The 23,868-nt window shown below is 50.0% G+C and overlaps 1 long non-coding RNA gene across 1 annotated transcript; it reads right to left on the reverse strand.

Moving 5' to 3' along the window:
• Positions 1-14,595: 14,595 nt before the first annotated feature.
• LOC128104094 (uncharacterized) lies at positions 14,596-22,499 on the reverse strand. The gene is made up of 3 exons (XR_008215865.1): positions 22,453-22,499; positions 17,882-17,998; positions 14,596-17,719 (listed from the first exon to the last, which is right to left on the reverse strand). It is a non-coding gene; the product is annotated as an uncharacterized LOC128104094 (long non-coding RNA).
• Positions 22,500-23,868: the final 1,369 nt, after the last annotated feature.

Genomic DNA, 23,868 nt, shown 5'->3' on the forward strand with positions numbered 1-23,868 from the left:
TTACCATAGATCAGTTTTCAGGGATTCAGTACATCTGTTTTGGAGTTGTGAAACAAAACGGAGCGCCATCACTCTACGTATTAGAGAATTGGAGAGAAGGCGGGGCATGGGCTGGGCCCAGTGCACTGCCTCCACCTCGCAAACTCCTCAGACCTCGTGGGAAAGCCTGTTGGCTGGGGATGGTGAGAACTACCCTCCCAAGGAGGCACTGAGACACAGTCCAGATTCCCTAGTGCCCAGATACCAAATAGCAGGCATGTCCTCAAACACAAGAATGAAGGGATGAGAGGGGCCGTGGGTCCACGGCTGCTGCAAGAACTCAGCCGAGGCCCCAGCTGCTGGGCCCCATGCCTGACTTGACACCCACAGCCTCCCACTTGCCAGGGGGTTTACACAGGCCTCTGAGGTCCAGCCATAAGGGAGAAGACTGGCACATTAGATTATTGCTCCGGTGATGAGCGAATGGTTTCTGGTTTGCTATTTACACTGCTCTCCAGGAGAGAAAGCAAGTCTTCCAATTGAAGTACTCCGATTTCTACTATTTATCCAAGATTACACATCTAATCCTATAATAAAACACCGTTCCTGCCCAGAACGCTGAGTGATTGCCTGCAGATGTGCCCAAACCAAAACATCTGCACAACCAAAAATGGCCACCGGCAGGATATTTCATCTGCCCTCGGTTGATAACCAAAACGGCTAATTAACTTTGGAGATTTCCAGAGTGGAAATCCCATATAGGGAACAAAAAAGCAAGTTAGTGGCAAAGTCATCTCATCCCGGATGAGATGCTAGAGATAGAAGGCCACGCTGTGCCTGACATCACGTAACACCTTGTAGTCTGATGAAGTTTGGCCCCAACAGTATGCCGTCACTGACACATGAAAATAAAATGCTCTCCTAATGGTGCCTGGCACAGCATCAGGAAAATACCTCATCTGAATTTTTATTCAGCTGACAAATGATGTGTGTCTAGCCTTTATCTGGCTGCTTATATTAAATATCTGAGCGCGGCAAAGATTTCTTAATTTGCTTTTTTCTCCTGGTACCACGTAGCATGAGAGTTTAAAATGGAAATGTGTCAAGAGAGAAGAGGGAGGTCTGTCTACTTAAAGCAGCCCCCACCCCCAGCCCCGGAAATCACTGGCCACACTGGATCATATCCCATAATCATCTCAGCTCTGCTTTGATTTGTCTCTCAATATACTGTTTAAAAACATAACCCGGTTGCCCAGCCCAACGAGCTGTCTGTTTATTATTACTTTTGATAGAAAGGTTCATAATGCCCTGTAATGTGTGTGCATTTTTTATTCTGTTTGGCTACTAGACACAGAAACCTTTGGGGACATTTATTAAAATGCATTCAGCCGCTCTTTAGGACAGGGTTAATGTGGGATTTATACCTCTGTGGCGCACAGTGCGCAACGCAGTAATAATGCTTGTTTAGTACTGAGTTCACGTACAAAATGGTCGGCTATAAAAATCGAAGGAATACGAAAGTGGGCTAGAAGAAGTACAGAATGTAGAGCAATGTCTTCAAAGTCGGAGGCTTAGAGAGGAGGCTGTGGAAGAGAACCTGTATTTGAAGGAAAGGTCTCTCTGGCTGCATCCAGAACGGGGCTACCGAAAGCCTTGTGTGACCAACCCAGTCCTGCTAGCCTATCGGGGGTTCTGTGATACCTGGATGGGGTCATAGGAGCTTCCGCCTCCTCATGCCTCCCTAATCCCTTTCTACTGCCAAAGACCATTGCCTGCACATGGATCTGGGCCCCAGAGAGGGCCCAAAGGCTGGAGAGATCCTGTCACATGCCCTGGCCCAGACTCCTTTGGTATCCAAAGCAGATGGCCCCAGCAAGATGGGGATAAAATTCCAAGCAGCTTCCCAAGCTTGGCTAGGCATCTGGACACCAGGCAGAGCACATGTTTGCTACATATGTTGGTGATGTGTTTGCCTCCAAGAACAGAAGTGGCCCAGAAGTCCCCTGCACAGTGCCGCACACCATCCCCAGAAAAGGCTGACTTTCTAGTTAGGGAGCTGGTGGCTAACATCACGCTTCCCCGTGAGAAAGTGGGGGCTTCGAGTCCCTGTGAGCAGGCAATCTTCCCTCCTGCGATCTCTCAGCTCATCACTGAGATAGGAGGATGCTCGAGGTCTGGGGTTAGCAACTGTGCTCTCTGTTTTTTGCCCCCAAGTGAAGGAGACTGGAAGAGGAAGTAAACAAGGGCAGTGTGGGCTGCTAGCCTGTGCCATCTGCAGAGGGCAGGAGCACCCATAACATCCTCCCTACTCCCAATCCCACTCCTTAAGTCTTCCCACAACAGCCTCAGGGATTGTCTTAAAATAAAAATCCAACCAAGTCATGCCAATACCTGCTCAAATCTTATCATGGTTTCCCACTGGCCTTGGACAATCCATCCTTCTCAGAGCCCCCTGGGCTGGACAGCACCTGCCTCCCACTTCTTCCCGGTGTTTCTTTTCTTTCCGTTCTCACAGCAATTACTCTGCAGCAGTAACCTTCACTCCTTCCTGCCCTTCCCGGTCACCACACCCCAGACACAGAGCTTTTGAAGGAGCTAGCTCCCTGTCTGGACCTTGTGGTGTTCCAGATCCGCACACAGCTACATTCGCCAGACCTCAGGCTCCATGTCCCCTCACGGTAGTGCCCTGGAGGGTGTGGGCTCCCATCTCGGGCAGGCCCCATTGTAACGGTAACCAGAATATGGGTAGGCTCTCTTCTCTCTGTTCCCATTCTTTATTAAGCCTCTCAAACCCAGGTTCAAGGCTCTCTGAGAGCAGAGGCCTTGCCTGCCCTCTTCAGCTCTGTATCGGCAACGCCTTAAGCAGGATCAGGAACACAAAGGGTTCAACAAGCCAACAGGTGCTGAGTGGATGAAAGCCAGAGGCTGCCATGATAACTGAGCTGGCTCGGAACAGACAGGACCTCCTGGGATCCTGATGACAAACCTGTCCTTTGGCTGTCACACTGTTATTATGCCCATTTTCCAGAGGAGGAAACCCAGGTGTTGGTACAGTTCAACCCAAAGCTGAGCCCAGGGCTCACGATCTTCACCACTGGACTCACAAGCTCATGTGCCAGGGTGGCTGGTAGGGCTGGCCCCAGCTCCTGGGTAACCCCAGCAAGTGGCACGCCAGTCTGTTCTGTAAGAGCTTCTGGAACAAGCCACTGCCATCTCTACTCCAGAGGCTGATTTGAGAAAGTGCGTCTTTCTTCCTCCTGCTCTGGACCTCTCCTCGATCCTAACCACCTTCCCCCACCATCTGAGGTCTTCCTGAATTGCCCGCATACCACCCTCGTGCCTTTCTGTATATGTGCACATCTGGAGTCTCCCTTTACAACTTCCCGACTTTTCTTTTACCCTCCTCCCACCCACCTGAAAGTGGAGGGTGTATTTTCTTAAAATTAAGGGAAAAAAAGGACATTTTGCGTATGTATGCATGAGGTCAGAAGACAATATACTGGAGTTAGCTCTCTCCCTCTTCCACCATGTGTGTCCAGAAACCCAAACTCAGGTCTTCAGTCTTGGTGGGGGTACCTCTTCTGGCTGAGTTATCTCCATGGCCCCAAACTTTTTTTTAAAAAATACACACAGCACAAACCACAGCACATGAGAATGTTATGAAAAGAACAAACCCAACTGCCAATCATATTTTACAAATGGGTCCTCTGGCCTCTGCCAGCTTTCCCTACGTGCCTGCAGCTTGTCTTGGGAATTATTCTCGGGGACCATTTGCCTTCTGGCACTGAACCACCGGCATGTGTACTAGACATGTCCCAGGGTGGGGTGTTTTGCTTAGTTACACTGGATGACGAATGTTTCCACAGCTGCAAACGGGGCATTCCTGCTAAGGAGCTGGGGCCGCTGGAGAAAGCTCCAGACCCAATTGCTGGTGTTTGAATGGAGAAGGAGAAGGGAGGAGGCAGGGATTCCGCTAGGCAGCCGGGAGGCCACCAGCAGTTCTCAGAAGGTCCAACGGGGTAAACCTCGGCTGGTATCTTAGGCAAAGAATGAGGCTGGAAACATAGCAAACAATTAAGTTGAAATGAGCCAAGCCCTCCTGCAAGGCACCCCGAGGACAGTACCAGAAGCATGTGTCTCAGACTCACTATTTGCCAGGCATGCAGGCTGCCACACTTCAGCCTCACTACAGCTCAGAGTTGACCATTCTCAGTACTGGGGACAAGGCCATGGAGGCCCGTGAAGGTTAAGGAAAATGCTAGGGCTTGAATCTGCACCGAGTGTTAGCTGACAGCAGTCAGACTCTTACATTCACTGCTAAATGCTTCCACCTTCTAGCCTTACTGTACTGACTAAGGAAAGTTCTGGAACCCAGCTGCCCATGAGAACTACCTTGGGGGCCTCTTTTGAAAGGGAAAACTTTAATGCCTAGACCCCAGATCTCACCAATTAAGGCCCCCAGGCATCTTAATTATCCAAAGGTGATTCTAACATCCGGCCAGACGTTCAATCCGTACCTCAAAACTAGTTCTTAAACGTGAGTTCCTTGGACCAGCAATATCATCAACATCCAAGGCTTGTTAGAAATGCAAAGTCCTGGGCCGGCAAGATGGCTCAGCAGGTAAGGCTACTTGCTGCCAAGCCTGGGGACCTGGGTTTGATATCTAGATCCCATATGGCAGGAGGAGGAACAGACTCCTGCAAGTTGTCCTCTGACAATCACAAATGCACCCCAGCATGTGCATATCCCCAAATTTTAAAAAAAATGTTTTTAAAAAAATGAGAGAAGAAGAAACACAAACTCCCATAGACCTGTGGGATCCAGAACTTAGGAGCTGAGCCCAGAAATTGGCCTTTCTACAAAGCCTGCAGGTAATTTTGAAATAATTCAGAAAGCCATGCTTTGAAAACCACTGTTCCTTACATACTGCAAATTCTTCGAGGCAGGAACCTCCAACAACCAAAGTGCCTTGCACTGGACCTTATCCTGCAATCTAAGCACCTTGCACTGGACCTTATCCTGCAATCAAAGTACCTTGCACTGGATCTTATCCTGCAATCAAAGTTCCTTGCACTGGATCTTATCCTGCAATCAAAGTACCTTGCACTGGACCTTATCCTGCAATCAAAGTACCTTGCACTGGACCTTATCCTGCAATCAAAGTACCTTGCACTGGACCTTATCCTGCAATCAAAGTACCTTGCACTGGACCTTATCCTGCAATCAAAGTACCTTGCACTGGACCTTATCCTGCAATCAAAGCACCTTGCACTGGACCTTATCCTGCAATCAAAGCACCTTGCACTGGACCTTATCCTGCAATCAAAGCACCTTGCACTGGACCTTATCCTGCAGTCGAAGGACCTTGCACCAAACACAGAATGAACAGGCTTCGTACAGCATGGTGTGCCTGCTGTGTCCACTAGAGAAGGAAAACTTAAACCCATGGGCACACAGCTCCCACTTTTCAAACACAGGGATTTGATGGGATATCTGTTGGCGAGGTCCAAGTTTTTGCAGGTCAAGTATTAATCTATTCATGCCCCACCCCCGACAGGCTGCAGAGATGACATCAACGCCAATTACAGCCATAATAGCTGGTCTGGCCTCTGCTGTTACCCGTTCCCGGGGTGCAGGCAGGTAGCTACTATGCAAGGCTGTTGGATTTTCTGCCCCTCCAGCCCAGAGATTTGAGGGTGGCCAGTTTTAACAAACACAGGAGAATTTTCCTAAGAAGTAAGTCAATCCTGCATCCAGCTGCCCAGCCCAACCCCCAGCCAGGACTGTCGCTTCATCAAAGAGAATTAACGGTCCTCGAAGCACTACTCAGCAGAAGGCAGAAATGTGTCCGTGTCTGCACAGCTTCCTCACAGTTCCCTTTCTACATGCTGACCATGGGTTTTGAAAAATGGCTTGGAATCACAACAGCCATGCAAGTGAGCAATGATTAAATTTGTCTCTACACTTAATGTGTCTGTGACTGGAGCGGGGAGGGGATCATGGAGCGATCAACAATCAATGGAGAGAAGGTGACCTGACACCTCAATCCTGTGTGGTCATGATCAATAACACTCTGGCTTCCTTCTCAGCCTGCTCTTCTCCATAGCGTGTTCTTGTAGAAACACCTTAAATAAATAGCGCAAGGAGAACAGGCAGGGATACTCTAAATTACATCCATATCATGCAGAGGCAAAAGCGAGTTCCGCTGGGAAGAACTTGGCTCTCACAACCAAACAAGCTTTTCTTTTTAAAACCATAATTGGTTATTTACACACTCTGCAACCTCACATGGAAGCTGCCTCCTGATTACCATATGCAGTTCCGATCCGACAGAGCCTCGCGGTAAATGCTCCAGCTCTCCTAATTTCCAATTCGACTAACGGGAGATAGCAAAGGCCAACGATTTATTTGTTTGTGATTTGAATAGATGATGCCTGTACTGGCTCCAAGCCGGGGCTCTGTGATGTGGACACGTGTTGTCCTGAGAACGCTGTCTGGCGCCCTTTAGGTTGAGGCATCGTAAACATTATAGGGGCCAAGATTTTTGTTGTTGTCACCAGGCGGTGGCATCGGTGGTGGTTTTAACTGTGTGGGTTGGGGAGGGCAGGCCCATGCTGGAGCAAACTACACAGCAGCCATGGATGCTGTGGATGCAGGTCCAGTCTGCAGGCTGTTGAGAAGCAACATCAATTATAGGCAAATCAATTTAATCACAGACATCAGAGTGGGTTGGAGACAAAGGCTGGATGTAGGTTCCTTGTTGTCCTGGGCCTGCAGGGCGCTGAAAGGAAGAGGTGCTGGCTTCTCTTAGGACCTGGGAGAAATGCCCTTGTTGATCAGAGACACTGCCCTTCCTAGTCCAGGAAAGGGTCCTAGCACATCTGGTTACCCTACCACTCTGGGGATCTCTCTGCATGCTGCCATCAAACCTCGGTGATCAGTCCAACCACCCTGGCCATGACACTGTGGGTCACTCTTGCCTATCCCGATGCATGCTCAACGGGACAACCAAGCAATCTTTTCAGAATGATCAGTAGTCTTCCTGAGCCTGTTGAAAGCCTACATTCCCTTGTGAAGTCACAGGGCCCTGCAGTAGGTGGCCCATGGGACTGCTCTCACAACTGCCCCCCCAACCCTCCCACTCTGGTTTTATGAGACAGTCTGTCTACATAGTCCTGGCTATCCTAGAACTCACTTTATAGACCAGCAGGCTTGAACTCACAGAGATCTGCCTACCTCTGCCTCCTGAGTGCTTGGATTAAAAGCATGTGCCACCACACCTGGCCTTCTTCCCCGTCTCTTCACTATATTGTAACATTATATAATTATATATTAATATACCAATTAAATTATTATAATTCATATGCTATATTACATATTATAGAGTACTCTAGCATATAATGTATATGCTATATATATCTGAGATCCATGAAGCGTCCCATAATAAATACATTATGAATATAATATTACAAAATATTATGTTGCAATATACTCATGATATAGTAACATGACATATTAAACATATATATTTACCTCTCTCTAGATAGACATCTTGCACCTGCCTTAGCTTAAAAGCTACCTTTTCAGGGAAGCCCTCCCTGCCTGTCTGCCCACCCAATGTTATGCACAGCCTTTCTTCCATTTCTCCCACCATCACTATGGCTTATTTCCTCCCAGCACATATCCTTCGTGTGTGTGTGTGTGTGTGTGTGTGTGTGTGTGTGTGTGTTCCCTCCCTGCTGTGACTGACAACATGGCCTTCAGTGTCAACTTGGCTGAATTTAGAGTCCCCACGTGATTAGTGAGGTACATCTTTCTGGGTGTCCGTGGGTGCATTCCTAGAGATGACTGACTGAGGTGGGGGGAAAGACACTCCCTGAGTGTGGACAGTGCCACCTCATGGGCTGGAGGCCATGGTGAAGGAATAAATAAATGGGGGAAGAGGGCGGCAGCTCAGCACGTCCCTTGCTTCTGCTTCCTGGAGGGAGATATGAACTCCTCTACCACCCACTCCCGACAACAGGAAGGTTTGCCCTCCCACACGGGACCAATCGGCCATGGACTGATCTTTCTTCCTTGAAGTTGTTCTTGTGGTGATACTTGAGTATGCTCTAACAAATAAAGCTTGCCTGAAGATCAGCGGGCAAAGCCAGCCACTAGTTAGCTACAGAGGCCAGGCAGTGGAGGCACACACCTTTAATCCCAGCACTCGGGAGGCTGAGGCAAACGGATCTCTGTGAGTTCAAGGCCACCCTGGGGCTACATGAGATTAATATAGTCTAAAAGAGAAACAGAGCCAGTTGGTGATGGCTCACACCTTTAGTCCCAGAACTTGGGAGTCACACACTTAATCCCAGCACTAGGAAGGTGGAGACAGGAAGGGATATGGCTGGGCAGAGAGAGGAATATAAGGCGGGAAGAGAGAGGAGCTCAGGGCTCTTTCAGGCTGAGGATTTCGTAGAGGTAAGAAGTAGGGGCTGGCTGATCTGCTTCTCTGATCTTTTCAGCTTTCACTCCGATAATTGGGTCCGGGTTTTTATTATTAAGACCAATTAGCATCCGTGCTACATGTTCTCTTGGGCATTTTGGTGGCAGTGATGAGAAAGCTAGTGATGACCAGGTGATGAACAGCTGACATCCAGGCCTCTGTTGCTGCTGTCCTGCCCACCTCCTTGCAGCTCCGTTCTGCTGGCTTCAATCCCGTACCCGGTGGAGGCACAAGGTGGCTCACTATGTCCCTTGCTCCCTTAGGTCCTGGTCCTTTAAGGAGGCCTGGCTCTCGAGCTTCAGAGCTCTGCCACAGGGCAGCCCACAGACCTTTGTGCCCTCTCTGTCCTCTTCTGGCTCCTTCTTTCTCTTTCTGCCCATTTACCCAGCCTGGGCTTGGCAGCTTCTCTGGACTCCTTAAGTCTCTCTAGGGGGACAGTCCCACACACTCAGCATCTCTGGGTCCCCACTCATCAGAGAAACAAAGAGAGGCCGTTAGGAGTGAGCGCCACTCACTTCTCTGGGGCCATTGATCGAGGCGTGGCTGCTAAATCGTGATCCAGTTAAGGGGGAAGACTCGGGTCAGCAGGCCTTGCAGAATTCAAACAGTTGACCTGTTTAGTACCTCCACGGCTCCTACCAAGCTGTTTACCAAATTTGGGCCTCCGTTTCCTCATTTCCAAAATGGTGATAATGATATTTAAAAGAGGTGAACTTTGACATTTATAAAAGGTGGCCTCTAGTGTGTCGGATAAAAAGGCAAGCACACAATAGGTTTCTGTTATTCTCCCCCACTAGCAGCTATCATTTTTAGTGTCCTGTGTTTAGCTCTCGATTTCTGACTTCTATGCTTTATAGCATTTTAACTCTTCTTGAGCGATCTCAACCACTTATTCATGTATCAGCAATTATCACCCGAGGATCTAGTTACACGTAGGCCATGTGCAAAGAACTAGGGGTGCAAGTGTGTCCACCCCAGTGTGCTCCTGTGGGGATGACAGTCCTGTGTGAGACACATCTGGGAAAACCAAAGAGTGACTCTTGAATGGTGAAATGCAGGGGAAGTCCCTTAGCTGCCGCTTATAACCCCAGGGCTGCCTCCTTCCCCACGGTGACCACCCAGTGCTAGCTGGCACTGTTTCCTGCCTCAGAGAAACTGGTTTTTGTTTTCTGTTTTCTCCTTCACGGAGCTGGGGATCAAACCAAGTGCCTGGAGCATGCCACTAGAGAAGGAGACAGACAGGCACATGTGTACATAAAAACAGGACACATGTCACGAAGGAAACACACAGAGCAGAGACAGAAGAAGGTGGGAAACAGGCAGGAGGGGGCACACTGAGGTGAGCCACCACAGATGGACCTGTGAGAGGCAGCAGCTAGCCGAGGCGAGAAAGCAGAAAGAGCTTTAGACAGGCTGATCAAGTGAGAGGTGCCTAAGGGGTATCACAGGGTGCACCCGGCTCTCGTTCAGGGGGTATCACAGGGTGCACCCGGCTCTCATTCAGGGGGTATCACAGGGTGCACCCGGCTCTCGTTCAGGGGGTATGACGGGGTGCACCCGGCTCTCATTCAGGGGGTATGACGGGGTGCACCAACTCTTGTTCAGGGCCTCTCTGTCCAGAAAAAGAAACGGAAAAAGACGGTTTCAGTCCCTATCGGGGTGCCCCTCTAAGGAAAAACAGCCACACAAATTGTGGGTTTGTCTGGCCAGGTGCCGGGGAATCTAGAGCATCTGGGCATAGAAACACCAACACCCCTCTGTCACAAACACTTCAACTTGCTTGTTTCATCCTCAGGGGCCCACACCTTTGTTTTCCAAGGGCAGTATTTAAAACCAGCTGTCGTGAGGGAGTTTGAGATGTCCTGAATTCACTCACTCGAAGGCAGGAGGCCACAGAACAATGCTCTCAGCCCAGCTGAGTACCAGATCCTCCCAGACAGTTTTTAAACCACCCAGTTGCCACCGTCTAGAATAGTGGGGACTAAGTCACATGCGGCGATTGACTGCCTGCTCCCGGGGGCTTCCCATGCAATGTCACAGCCAAGAGTTCCTACGGGGCAAACCCACCTTCAATCGCTCCAGGGCTGTTCCTGGGGCCATCATCAGTGCCAGTCACATATACCTACCAAGGTCCTGCAGAGAAACCAGCTGCAGTCCAGAGCTGTGCTGTGTCCTGCATCCTGCATTCTGGACCAAAAGTGTGATGGAGCTCCTAAACAACCTGCTCCTGGCAGAGGGACTGGGGCCATGTGCCTGAGGCTCCATGGGGGAAGAGGAACAGTGGCCGAGCATGGGCGAGGACATGTGGCCAGAGCACCAAACAGAGAAACACCTGTTCTGGAGCTGACATCAATCCGAAATCAGAAGTGAGTGGCCTGGGGCACCTCAGTGTGGCATACAGAATCCAGTCCCCACAGCCTTGGCCTACTGCTTGCCACAGAGGATTCTGGAGAAAATGAAAATTAATGGGGTGGGAAAGGAATCAGCAATGAGTCCTACTTTTATTAATAACTGTCCTCCATCACAGGGAGGCTGAGACAGAGTGTCCACTCAAGGCCAGGGTCACCTTGGGGAAGGAGGCCAGAGTCTTTGAAGGGTCTCTATGGGAGCCCCCCCCCCCGGGGGGGACTAGATATAGTCTCAAACAAAAGGAATGTTGCTTTTGAACTTCAGTGGGGGCTTTTAATTTTTGAGACAATCTCACTATGCAGTCCAGACTGGCCTTGAACTCATGATCCTCCTGTTCTAGGCTCTGCACTGCTGGGGTAACAGGCATTCATCCTCAAAGACCAGCTCCGTGGGCTGAACAAGAGGTGTTCATCAGTACTCCCAGAGAATGGGGAGCTCCCATCCCATCCACGCTGAGGGGCCAGTCCTGCCCTCCATGCTTTCGTTTTGCTCAGGGTCTTCAGTCTCACCCCCTGCTTCCTTGTTACCACTCACAAAGCTGCCAGAAGAGTAAAGCCACATTAGGGTTGAAGCTGCTGTAAGTCAGTCGGCAGCCATCAGCTCTGACCCCCCAAACTGACTCCACGGCCCCAACACCCATCAAATGTTAACTCTCCACAACCACCTGCTGCCGCCATGCTCAATGCCTACAAGGCAAACAACGCAGCCATATAAGCAAACACCTCTCCAAGTGCCTCTTGGCTGCCCAGGCCACTCTGCCTTCCTGTTAGCCAGCACAGCCTCCTTCTGCCTCTGTGTCGCTGGGAGATGGGTAACTTGGGCAAACAGACTCTGAAGTAGCAAGCCCTGATATGCACTACCGGGGAGCTGGGAGCTGTGGGTAGCTCAGCACAGCCTGCCACGGAAACCCTGAAACCCAGCCCATCTAGCTTAGCAGGCATGCGCAGGATGCCAGCCCTGCCTGAAGTCAGCAGGGAGATGGAGACTTCAGGTGTTTGCTGGGCACTTCCCATACAGCAGGGGCCAGGATAACACTTCCATACAGGATCTCACTTACTCTATGCGATAAGCCTGTCTAGTAGGCATAACTTTGGGGCTAAGCCTTGGATTCCAGAGCTGGTGTCTGAGTTAAAATCTTAACTCTGGCCTGGCAGTGATGGTGCACGCCTTTAATCCCAGCACTTGGGAGGCTGAGGCAGGTAGATTTCTGTGAGTTTGAGACCAGCCTGGATCACTCAGATACCATGAGAATGGAGCCAAGGAAGCTGAGACGAGGCTCTAAGACACAGTCCCAATGGCATCGTGTTCGTTTCTAAATGCAGCTATGCCTGAAGCCAGAATTCCAACGTATTTTTGTTATCTCAGCCCAAACCTGACCTTCCTTGCTAGCTTGACTTGGGCTTGCTGACTTGCAAAACCGTTTGAAGAAAGAGGGAAGAGGTTGAAGGTCATAAATTCTCAAGTGGGGTCGGAGAAGCACAGGAGCCCAGCCCGCCCCATGTGCTGTAGACAAGAGCCATAGCTTTCTCCCTATCTCTCATGGGCCACTCAAGCTGTAATCCAGAAACAGCAGAGCATCCTCCCAACAGATGGGCACAGATGTGCTGCGTCAGCCACAAAGGGGAAGTTCAGTTCCAGTGTGGAGATACTGGCTTCCCCCTGGCCTAGAAATCTATATGCCTCCAAGAAAGCCTCCACTTAAAAGGACCATGGCATTGAGCTGGGTGAGCCAGACACAGATATATCAAGCAGGCTTGACTGGCACTGTTGTGTGCCCAGCCAAAACTGGCTGGCTGGAAACATTTGGTCTTAACGTGCTCAGGAATCAGGGGTCTTAGGAAATCAGAACCGAGACAGTGGTGTCCTAGAGCGGCTGCCCACGGTCAGTCTGGGTGCCATGGAGGTTCTGGATGCCTTCACATACATAGGAAAAAAGAATCCACAGCGGAGAGGCAATGTGTCGTGCAGAGCTGGGGAAATGCCTCCTCCATAGCATACTCCTTTTGTCTCCTAGGACTTCAGGGGAAGAGGGAAGCGCAGAAGTCCTCTAATTGTGGTGGTCCCCCTTCACTTATTAGAAATCAGGGGCAGCATCCACAGGAGGATCCCTCCCTCTCATGACTGGATCAGGTGAGTCTTGGGAGTAGATGCTAAGCAGAGGCAGAATTAGCATCAACACAAGCAGAGGTGGATTGGGTGGGATTACTTACCAGGGACACACTAAGTAAGCCTCTCCAAAGAGATGCTCTAGGGTCAGGGTCAGACAGATGATGCTCATACAGTTTCTTCACTCTCTCTTTCACTCTAATGACTGCATGGCAGTCAGTCAGTCCAACCCTCTAGGGGAGAATAGGTAGCTGAGGAGAGAGAGATGATGGTGATAGTGAGCTGTGAACTTTCTGCTCTGGGGAGAGCTGTTCTGTGTGAGTTCTCCCGTCTGTTCAACACCTGAGGAAGACTGCTTGACTCTCAAAGTATTTTTGGAGACAAGCCTCAGAAACCAAGCCTGGCTGGTAAAGGTTCAAAGGAAGCTGTGAGGAACGACTACAGCAGCTCTCGGAATCTGAGAAGCCACAAGCACGAAACGGCGAAAAGGGAAGTTTGGCCCATTTGGAAGCAAAGACTCCTCGGATTGGAAGAGAGCTGCAGCTGTCTTTCATCTTGAGGGAGGGAGCCTCATTGGCTGATCTCTGCTGACATGCCCACCCCCTGGACAGAGGTTCAAACAGTAGGAGAATCATATTGGCCAAGATGGACCCACTCTTAGGTCCTGGGATAGCACTTCATTGACAGTCCCACCCAGAGACAGGAGTGGGAACGTCATTGGGTGAAAATACCACTCGTGGACCACTAGAGACGGGGGGAAGGACAGCACACAGTAACCCCCATGAGAAGGGTCATCCACACTCTGCCTCAGGAAAGACAACTTTACCAAAAACAAACAAACAATTTTTGCAGGATTTTATTTTTGCAAACGGCCAAGCAATTACCAAGTGTCCCTCTGAGTCTTGACTCAGGCAGGAGGAGCAAGGTAGGAGGCCTGCTGCTGCATGTTTGTGAAACTCTTGCCTGGGCAGTGAGCTGGGCATTTTGTGCCTAAGAGCTAAAACCAGCCTTGTGACATCCGTACCTTGTGGATGAGGCCGCCCATGCTCAGCCTTGCCGGGAGCACATGGCTCCTAGAGCCAGGATTGGCAAATTCAGATATTACTCCACTGTGCCTCAAGGAAAGTCAGGAGACAGAGGAGGGAGAAAATCAGGAAGATGACAAGGAGGAAGAGGAGAAGGAAATGTCACCTGAAGGCTCAGAGTCCCCAGAATCATGCTTGAGAGTGGGACTTTGGGGCAGAGATTGGCTCATGAGGGCTCAGACCTAACCAATGGATTAATGCGTGGATGGATTCATCATGTGGTGGCATTGTGGAGAAATGGTGGAAACATGGAGGCAGGACCTAATAAGGAGAGAGGGTTACTGGAGGCCCGCCCCTGCAGGGCCCTTCTTGTCTCCAGGCTCTTCCTTTCTCTCTCTGTCTCGGTGTCCAGACACAAGAAGGGGAGCTCTCCTCTCTGCTGCCATTAGCTCTGTCTCATCACAGACACTGTGCAATGAGCTAGCCATTGCGGGCTGCCCTGGTTTATACATCTGTTTATTTATTTTGTCAACTTGACACCTGGCAGAGTTATTTGGGAAGAGGAGCCTCAGTCGAGAAAACGCCTCCATTACATGGCCTGTAGGCAAGCCTATGGGGCAGTCTCTTGATTAATGATTGATGTTGGAGGGCCCGGCTCACTTTGGGCAGTACCACCCTGGGAAGGGGGTCCTGGATTGTATAAGAAAGCAAGCTGAGCAAGCCATGGGGAGAAAGTCAGAGAGCAGTGGGTCCCCATGACTTCTGCTTCAGTTCCTACCCTGAGTTCCTGTCCTGACTCCCTCATGGATGGGGTGTGACCTGAGGTTGTTAAGATGAAACAACCGTTTCCACCCTAAGTTGTTATTGGTCATGGTGTTTTCATGGCGATAGGTAGAAGAAGACTAATTCAGACCCAGGCTGAGTTCTGCCCTAAGTTGTTGTTGGTCGTGGTGTTTTCACAGCGATGGATAGAAGAAGCCTAATTCAGACCCAGGCTGAGAGGTCTGAAGCCACGAGCCAAAAGGAATCACTCCTTCCCTTCCTGCTGGTTCACTTCTGTCACGTGGTGAGAGGTGCCTAGAGTGAAGAGGAAGAAAATCAAGAAGGAAGCTAGGAGAGGTCACAAGGGACCACTTGGGAAAACAGGAAATGCAGCATGGAGTGTGGACTGAAGCACAGGCCTGTCCCTCCTGCTACCCACCACCACCACCACCACACTGATGGACTCTACTCAGTCTCTATTTCCTTTCAGTATAAGATGGCAGGTACAACATCATATAGAGGCCAAACCACAGAGATTCCTTCTCCTTGGAAATCACTATATCCCAGGTGGCTGCCCCCAGGATGCTTAGAGCAGGAAAGGGGTGGTGGGTTCACAGCTCTCACAGTTCTGGGAAGACAGAGCACAGTGGAACTGTCGGGCTGCCTTGATTCTCCGCGAGATCTCTTCAGACTCAAGGGAGCAGTTGGGGGAGTGGGTTAAGTGCTTGCTCAACAAACACGAAGACCTTAATTCAGATCCCCGGAACCCATGCGAAAAACAGGTACAACAGTGTGTGACTGTAGCCCCGGTCTGGAGTTGGAGGGGACACAGGTAGACAGGGGAGGCTCGCTGGCCAGCTAGTCTAGCTGAATCATGAAACCCTAGGTTCAGTGATAGACAGTGTCTCAAAAATTAGGATGGAGAGGGATAGATGGAGACACCCAAATCTACTTCTGGCCTACACACACACACACACACACACACACACACACACATACACACACACACACGTACATGTACATGTACACATACACACACGTACACATACCACCCAACCACACTCAAAATGAAAAAGATCCAAGGGACAGAGTCAGAGCACAGTGACCTTCCCATTGATTGAGTGCCTACTAAGTGCCTGGTGCAGGCAATCTTCCTGTGCCGTGTGTAATCTCAGGGTAATCCAGAGCTTGCTCCCCACACAACTGGGATGTGTGTGTACACACATGTGCACATGTAGGCCAGGGACACCCACTTTAGACCTCATCTTCCCAGAGGGCACTTACATCAGGATAGACCGTGCTGGGTGGCCTATCCCCTGCCCTGTCTGCTGGGCTCCATGGCCCCTGACACCTGCAAAGCCTCCCTCGCTAAGTTGCGGCCTTGCTTAACCGAAGTTTGTAAAAGGGCACCCTGGGAGAAGAAACAGTCTTATCCAGGCAGAGCTCTGCTAAAATCCCAATAAGCCCATTGCGAGCTGGAGATTGAAGTGCGATTTTGGCATCTCTCCTCTGGTGTGGAAAGAGATTACAGAGTCATATTTCAAAAAGGCCCCACTGACACAGTATAATCTCTGGTCTTAACTTCCCCTGACCTTGAGAGAGCAGCAATAATGCAGAGGGGCTGTGGTGGCTGGGAACACAGACTTAGCTGATCACCAAGAAGCTTGGCGACCAGGAGATTCTCATCAGCCCCTGTCTGAGGTCTCATGGAGATGTTGCTGGAGACACAGCCTCATTTCCCTAAGACCTAGAGCCAGCCAGCCACAACCCTATTGCCCAGCCTGGCATTGACCTTCCCCAGCCCCTGCCTGCTTTCAAGCCCCAAAGGACCCAGCAGGACCTCCTCTGCTCTGCACTCCATCCCTGTCTCTTTCCCAGTGACAATAATGAAGCTGAAATGTTGCCAGAAAAGGCATCGATCTGTTTATCTATCACTCGCTAATCAAAAGTTTCCTGCCTCCTGTTAGAACACCAATGATTTCCTTTGCGGAATCAAACAGGTCTGTTCCCAGACACCGCCTGTCAGCAGAGACACTTTAATTACCGTCTTTGATGCTACTTCCCTGAATACCAATCTTTCCAGAGCTACATGATGAACACACATTAGGGGAAGAATTAAATCAAAAAGCAGGGCCTGGCTAATTGCAGAGCGCCTCTGGTGGATCAGGCTTCTCTGACCGGGGCTTGATTCTCCCTGGGTCCCAGCCTTCCAGAAGAGCAGCCCCAGGAATGCCATGCAGTAGCCTAGGACTCGCTCAGCATTGTCCTCTGCATCTCTTCTAACACATTACATAATATTACACACAAAATAAACATGATAGCTGCATAATAAACATGATAGCTGCATTGAGGGCTGCAGACTCAAAAGTCTGGACCCTTTATCCCACTCCCAGCCAGTTAATTTGGAAAAGCCTCAAATTCCTTCCATGCAAAATGGGGGTACTAAATAGTCACATAAAGGCTGTTGTGAGAATTACATCAAATGACATAGGCAAACTGTTATTAAATAACAAGAATAGCATGGCATTTAAAAACATGTAGGTGTGTCGAGCCGTGGTGGCTCACACCTTTTATCCCAGCACTTGGGAGGCAGAAGCAGGTAGATCTCTGAGTTTGAGACCAGCCTGGTCTACAGAGTAGGGAGTTCTAGGACAGCCAGGACTACACAGAGAAACCCTGTCTCAAAAAAACAAAAAAAAAAAGAAAAAGAAAGAAAAGCAAACAAAATGAAAAACAAACAAAAGTAGATATTATAACGCATAACACCACATTCCATGATAAAATATGCCAAGCACGTAACGGCTACAATCGTAAACTTCTTATAGAATACTGTAAGCAGACAGGAGACAGGAGCTGTGCCATCTGTGGAGAGAAGCGTGAATTTCCAGGCCAGGTACAGGAGACGGCTCGGAGTCCAGGCTGGCATCCCGTTCCCTCCCGCAATGGACTCTGTGAGGAAAAGAAGAAAGAAGCAGGTCACTGCACACAGGCTCAGCCCCTCCCTCACCTTCTCAGTCACAGCTGATGTCCTTCACTGGGCTTTGAACTCTCAGGCTGTGTGAGGAAGTCAGGGAGCCTCCCACCTTCCTCGTACCTGCCTCCCGAACTTACCAGTGCTGGGGGTCCGTCCTTCCCCGCTGCTAAGCTGATTGACAGCAACAAATGACTGTCAGGTGATACCGTCATGGAAAAGGATGCACACAGAACAGTTTTCAGAGTCTGTCTTTTCTAAGAAAGAAAAATGATACAATTATTTCTGTATATATTCTACAACTGTGTAAGCAATCAGGCCAGTGAAACTCATACTCCTCCACCAGCATCCCCAGGTCTCCATTTTCCATGGACACACCACACACCCATTCCCATGCACACACGTGTACACAAATATATAATTCATAAATACTCATATACATACATGCATGCATGCATGGAGACATGGAGACTCATACACACACACACACACACACACACACACACACACACACACACACACACACACACGCGTGCGCACATGATGTTCTCCTGCACTCGTTTATTACCGTGTGGGTGGAAAGCTGTGTTTCCTCTGCTACTCAGCCTTTCCTTAGCTATTGATGTGGTGTGGGGCTCCTAGCTCAAGGATGAGCTGGAAGCAAATGCCCACAAATTGCTGGGTCACCCTTGTCCTCAGTGCATTGAAAAGTGCCACACTGAAGGTTAAACACATCCAGCTTCATGGAATGCCTAGGTTAGCCTCGGCAGCGGGTCATCTGAAGGCCCTGCAGACAGGCTCCTCTTACACATACATGGCTCCTGCCCTTCCCTCCTGCCCAGTCTACTGACCATGGCAGCCGCCACTCTGGGGCAGAGGAACCCTCTCCTGTGGATGCTCTTTGCTTTCCCATCCAATAATACAGCCAGGGAGAATCTCCCCCTGGACTGACTGTTTCACTCACCCTGCCGAAACCCCAACAATTCGGAGTGCTCTGCTCCTTCCGGTCAGAGAAAGAGTTCGACATCCTTGAATAAGAAACCTGGAAGACCCTTCTCTGGGACACTGCCAGAAGAATTAAGGTGGTTCACACAGTTCAACAAATATACATACAAAAGTGATCATGTGTGCATGCCATGGTGACCGAGACACGTTCCTAACCCCAGGGAGCATGGGAGTGCCCTGGAAGGACAGACAGCTGCACAGGCAATCACAACACGGCACCACATCTGGTAAGTGGGGCTGTAGGTCGGCTGGTAGAGTGCTAGCTGAGGATGGGTGAGCTGTGCGTTCAATCCCCTGTACCACATAAACCAGGTTTGTTTTGAACACCTGTAATCCCAGCATTTGGGAAGTGTAGGCAGGACGACCAACGCCTGGCTTGGGACACACAGAGAGTGCCAAGGCAGAGATACCCATATCTGAGCCCATGAACCACATGGAGGAGCCATGGTTATAGATTGGGGGTCAGTGGCCAGCCCCTGCCAGCTCTGAGCAAGAGAACAACTCAATCCCACTTACATGTCACTTTGGCCACATGTGGATATTGAGAAATGACCCACAGGAAGACAGTAAGGCTTCTGCTACAGGCGGATAGACTCCTTGCCTGACAACCAGCACAAAAGACAATCTAGCCCAGTGTCTGTGCTTAGTGCCTCCTACTGGCCACAGGATGCCTTCTGCTCTCCATTTCCTGGTACTCCCAATCCTCTCTGGGTGCTCCCAATCCTCTCCTGTGCTCCCAATCCTCTCCTGTGCTCCCAATCCTCTCCTGTACTCCCAATCCTCTCCAGATGCTCCCAATCCTCTCCCGGTGCTCCCAATCCTCTCCTGGTCTCCCAATCCTCTCCTGTGCTCCCAATCCTTTCCAGGTGCTCCCAATCCTCTCCTCACCCTCTGTGCCTTCCCCTCTCTCTGACACTTACTCCGGGTCTGTCTTTTCTCCTTCTTTACCCCCACCTCCTCCTGCTCTTCTTCTCTCGCCCCCGCCACGTCCCTTTCCTCCTATCTGCCATTTCTCACTTCTACCATCACCTTCTCCTACACAGACACAGAGAGCTGGATCCCATATTCTTGTGGCTTTCTTCACTATTGCTTACGCACTTTCTACCCAGCTCACAGTGTGAGTATGGCCGTTCTGATTTCATTACCAATTAGAGCAGTAGTTCTCCCTTCCTGATGCTGTGACCCTTTAATACAGCTCTTCACGTCGTGGTGACCCCCAAGCATAACATTATTTCCTTGCTATTTCATGACTGTAATTTCGCTACTATTATGAATCGAAGTGTGAATATCTGATAAGCAACCCCCAAAGGGGCCATGACCCACAGGTTGAGAACTGCTGTGTTAAAGGAATAAATTTCTTTCCCTAAGCATCACAGGGGGCTTTTCCATCCAAAGAGCCTCTCATCCTGGCCACCATGTTGTAGGTCACTAGAGGCCCCTGTGTGTGGTGAGGAGGCTGGCCTAGACAGGGCACCTGGAGGAGAGTTGGAAGTTATCAGAATCACTTTGAACACGGACTGTGAATTCATAGCCTGTTCCAGCACTCTGGGAGTCGAATGGCCCACAGGCCCTTGGGCCTCTCTTCCTTCTCTCTGTGGGGCATGCTGTTGTTCCCCAGGCACAGGTTAGGGACCGTCTGGCAGAGGTCCCTTTGGCCTGTCCCAGCAGTAACTCCTTCTCACCGCAGCGGTTCGGTCTGCACCCAGGAGCCATGCGCTGGTAGTTTGCAGTTTAGAGCGACTGTACACGTCACTGCACCAAGAACTGCACTTCCTCTGCGTTGACTCATTGCCCAGCCCCTCCTTTTGGGCTTCCATCCTCTCCCTCCCCTTCTACCCTTCTTTCCCTCCCTGTCACTGAGTTTGAAAACACACTCACAACTCTCCAGGGAGCCTATTTCCCCTGAGGAACGCACAAAAGCGTGGGAAGGAGGCCAGAGACAGTGCTGAGCTTGGATTAGGGCTCTGCCTGGATTCAGCTCTCCCAGCCCTGCGAAGGCCTTTCTCTCCTGGGCTTTGGTCACAGGTGAGTTCATCTCCAGGTCTGCTAGAGACAACACCCCCGGCCCTCTACACCAGGAGGAGGTGGGCCGCCCTGCCTGGGAACAAGCGGGGGTTTTAAAGAGCATAGTCTCTGGCTGGGAAGACAGCTCAGTCAATAAAATGTTTGTGAGCCTAAGAACCTAAGTTTGATCCCTAGACCTCAGATTTAAAAAAAAAAAAAAAAAAAATGGGTATGTGGCACATGCTTGTGATTCCAGCGCAAAGATGGGTAGGTCCCGCAGCTTGCCGGCCAGCCAGCTTAGCCTATTTGGCAAGTTCAAGGCCAATGAGAGACCCTGCCTCAAAGAAAAAATAGATAACAACAAGGTAGACAGTACCTAAGGAGGACGCCTGAAGTTGTCCTGAACATACACTTCCACCCACGCACAAACATCCGCGCACACACAAACGAACGCGGTCTTATGGGAAGGCACATGCTGCCGAGCCTGATGACCCGAGTTCAATCCCTGGTAACCATTTGGTGGAAGGAGGGGAGCAACTCCCACAAATTGTCTTCTGACCTCTACCTGCATTTGTACACACACACACACACACACACACACACACACACACACACACACACACACACTAAATAATTTGTGAATGTGAATGGCCTCTTAGAGAAATGGCCCAGTCTGTGTCTTTTGGCTCTCCCTCACAGCAGTAGCCCCAGGACACACAACCCACGCAGGAAGAGAACCCCTAGACAGCATTCATCCCCAGGACAGTCATACCCATGGCTTCATTGCTGGTTACAGATTGGCAGCAGTCCCACTGGGAGGACGTGGCCCCGTGGACAGGGTGTCTGTCCATAACCACACCTGTCTGGGTGTGTTTGCAGGGGCGGGAGGCAAGCTGTACACATTACAGTCTCTCGTTCTCACAGGCTACACTGGGCATGGCAGTTTTATTTATGGCTGTTTCTCATTCTGAAGAGTGGCACCCAGGGTGAGGCCCTCAAGGCCTGAGTAGATGCTGTAGGGTGGAGAAGGAGGATCATAAACAGAAGAGGATGAAGAGAGACGTCTCAGTGCTCAAGATGCCAACATTCAGCTACAGGGTCTAAGGTACAGCCTTCATGAGCCGCCTGAGACAGCCAATGCTACTCACTGCTGCCTGCAAATGCCCTCGCTAGACAGCCCAGCAGGCAAAGGGACCTCTCCTAACCCTGAGCCAACACTTCCTCCTGTATCTGGGATTCAGAACACTCGTGCCATGATGGGCCCTGCCATTCCTTTCTGGGTGATGAGGGAGCTCTGTCCACCTAGGCCTTCAATCGCTGCTCTCCAGAAAGACTCACAGGTCCCTGTGGAAGCCAAGGCCTCTTCATCCCTTCCTTACCCCTTCCTTTCTTCCATCCCTCTCTTCCTCTCTTTCTCTCTCTCTCCCTCCCTCCTTTCTCCCAGGAGAGGTGCACTTTGATGACACAGTAAGGCAGCTGAGGGTAATGCAGAGAGGACACCTGGAGATGTGCAAAGAGAAAAGCTCAAAAAGCGTCCACACTACACACACACACACACACACACACACACACACGATGAACTAGCATGGTTACACCTCTGTCCAATCTTTGTTCACTTAAAATGTGATCCAGAGTTTGGCATCAGAAATAGGGAAGCCAAAACACCAATGCACATAAAATAAAAATGAAAAAATTTATTTACCAGTTTCTGTTCCTTTTACAATTCTGGGGTCTCTTGCCATAGAAGGTATCTCCCAGATCTAGGAAGTTAAGAAAGCATTGCCAGGCATTTAGCTAAAGAGAACAGACAACAGCTTTGAAGCTATATCAATTGTATCGTTATTTATAACAGAAATATACATGGAAACAATCCCATCATCCACCATCAGGCATGGTCATGCATCAAGTATGTGGAGAGCAAGGCCAGGGCTAGGACAGTGGAGATGGTGACGAGATTGAGAGCCAGTGCCGAGGAGCTCCAAGGCCAGTGAGAGATGCCAACCCGGCAGAGGGTGCCTGGGAGAGAGGAGGGATGGGCATGCAGCTTCAGAAGGACTTTCTAACTGCCTGCCTCAATCAATGTTCTTTTGCTGTGAAGAGACACCATGATCATGGAAACTCTTATAAAGGAAAACATTTAACGAGCTTGGCTTACAGTTTCAGAGATTTAGTCTGTTATCATCTTGGTAGGAAGCACAGTGGCACATGTAGGCAGATATGGTGCTGGAGAGGTAGCCAAGAATTCTACATCAGGTTCAGCAGGCAACAGGAAGAAAGAGACACACTGGGCCTGGCTTGGGCTTCTGCAATCTCAAAGCCCACCCCCGAGTGACATACTTCCTCCAACAAGCCACACCCACTCCAACAAGGCCATACCTCCTAATAGTGCCACTCACTGGTGACCAAGCATTCAAATGTATGAGCTTGTGGGGGCCTTTCCTACTCAAACTACCACCCTGCTCCATGTCCATGGGGATGTTGTAGCATTCTTTGCTGGCTGTATGTAGCTTGTGAGGGTCCTCTCCCTACAAAGCACAGCCACATGCCTGAGTAACTGCTGACCGCAACCTGGGACAGCCTTCAGGCAAAGCACACAACATCAGCAGACTTTTTCTCCTTCCTGGGATGAAATGCACCTTAAAATCAAAATTCAGCTACCAATTACTCACGTCCTTTTCTCCCTACTGAAAAACTGTTGTTTGGCTATTGTCTTAGTTACTTTTTGCATATGTGTTAAACTACCTTGGGGTAATTTTTAAGCCCAAGAACCAATATTTACAATTTCACCAATCCTTTAGGTCAGGAATTCGATTGCACGAAAACAGTGTAGTATTGGTCCAGGAACTTCTCTTGAGGTAACAGACACAATGTCAGCCAGAGTTACAGTCATGTGGCTGCTTGACTGAGCTCAGAGGAGCCAATGCCAAGGCAGCTTGTTCATATAACTATTGGTAGGAGACCTCAGTTCCTCACCACAGGAACTTCCCCAGAGGATGCTTGAATGTCTCCATGGCATGGTGTCTGGCTTCCCCAGACCAAGGGACCCAACAAGAAATAAGTGGAAGGCAGAATGCCTCAGAAGTCCCATGGAACCATTCCATTATCATCCTTTGTTTTT

The sequence above is a fragment of the Peromyscus californicus genome, unplaced genomic scaffold (genome assembly GCF_007827085.1).
Source record: "Peromyscus californicus insignis strain IS unplaced genomic scaffold, ASM782708v3 Scaffold_8__1_contigs__length_139910024, whole genome shotgun sequence".
In the NCBI taxonomy this organism is placed as follows: Eukaryota; Metazoa; Chordata; class Mammalia; order Rodentia; family Cricetidae; genus Peromyscus; species Peromyscus californicus.